The sequence below is a fragment of the Curcuma longa genome, chromosome 6 (genome assembly GCF_044706935.1).
Source record: "Curcuma longa cultivar G26 ecotype Majalengka, Jawa Barat chromosome 6, ITB_CL_G26_1.1, whole genome shotgun sequence".
NCBI lineage: Eukaryota > Viridiplantae > Streptophyta > Magnoliopsida > Zingiberales > Zingiberaceae > Curcuma > Curcuma longa.
Window position 1 is genome coordinate 9,918,164 of NC_133866.1, and position 1,425 is coordinate 9,919,588.

Consider the following 1,425-nt stretch of genomic DNA (forward strand, 5'->3'; position numbering starts at 1 on the left):
AATTAATTTTGATGGGTGTAAGTGACATATTTAATAAAGGGGAAAAGTACATAAATAATTCCCATATAAACACACTACATCAAGAAGCAGGGCTGCTAAGTTGAGAGGGTGGTCTGGCATGACTGAGCTACAGCCAGAATCTAAAGACCGGATCAAGTTAGCGAAGTCTGGGATGGTAAGGTCTATCGGTAAACAGAGACTAAACCCTTGACCTCGCTTGGCCACATCATATCTATTCTTGACATGATCGGGACTTTTACCATCAGATAGGTAGGTGCTTGCCGTATCAATACATATCCAAAAATTGTAAGTCAACAAGAAAATTAGATGAAGAAAAGGATAACTGGATTCAAGTTTCGCCTTTTCAACTTTAAAATGGATTCACATTTTGAGAAGTATCATCATTCAGTGCAAAATTAGAGGGACAAAAACTTAAATAAATAAATGTATTCCAGTTTCACGTCTTTCAACTTTAGGTGGAATAAAATTTTGAGAACATGAACCTTGAGATAATGTAATTTTTTAGGTTTTCGCATTAGGAGACAAAATATTAGCTTAGAAAAAAAAGTAAAAAACATTTAAAAAAATTAAATAATTTCAGAGAAATAGGGATAAGGTGCAAAAGTAACTACATAATACACTAAGTAGGAATAGATTTCTAGCATGAACTAAGTCTAGTGAAACTCACATTCAACTAATGTAGAAAGGTAAATCAACATTAAAGTTGCAAAATATTTTTGTAGAAACTTTGAACAAAACACAAGATTTTTTAGTATTTTTAAATTAAAACATATTGAATGAAGATTTCTTGATATGCATAGCCTTGTTGAGATGTATGCAAGAATCCTAGCTATCTATGTAAATAAACATTCTGAAATGAGAATTATTTTTGGTCAATGTTTGCATTTAGTTTTTATGCAAGTGTCCATTTTAATCTATATTGTAGATAAACATGGTGTGCGGAGTGACACACAGAAGACCATGTTATCAGTTCCTTATAGATTATAAACAATGTTCACAATCAAGATGGATTGGACAAACCATTGGACTGGTTGTAGTGTTATTTGGTCTTAGTCTGTCTTGACTATAGAATTACACTAGTACACTCTGTGTGTATTTGAGCAGGACAATGTCGGATTGTTCGATTTATACTGACTATATAATCGAACTAAACCTTTGTTACTATGGATGTACATGCTCTTAATCCCAATATAATAACAAACACATGTACTTAGTATGTACTTCTTTGATTCATCAAAGGGTGAGATTTAGAGTGATAGATCAAAAGGCCCGATGAGTTGGGAAGTAGTATTATGTACATGGTGTGTTGTTGATTATAGAAGAAATCTGTGTCCTAAATATAGGTTGTGTTGGGATGTATACCAGAATCCTAGCTATGCAAATAAACATTCTGAAATAAGAATC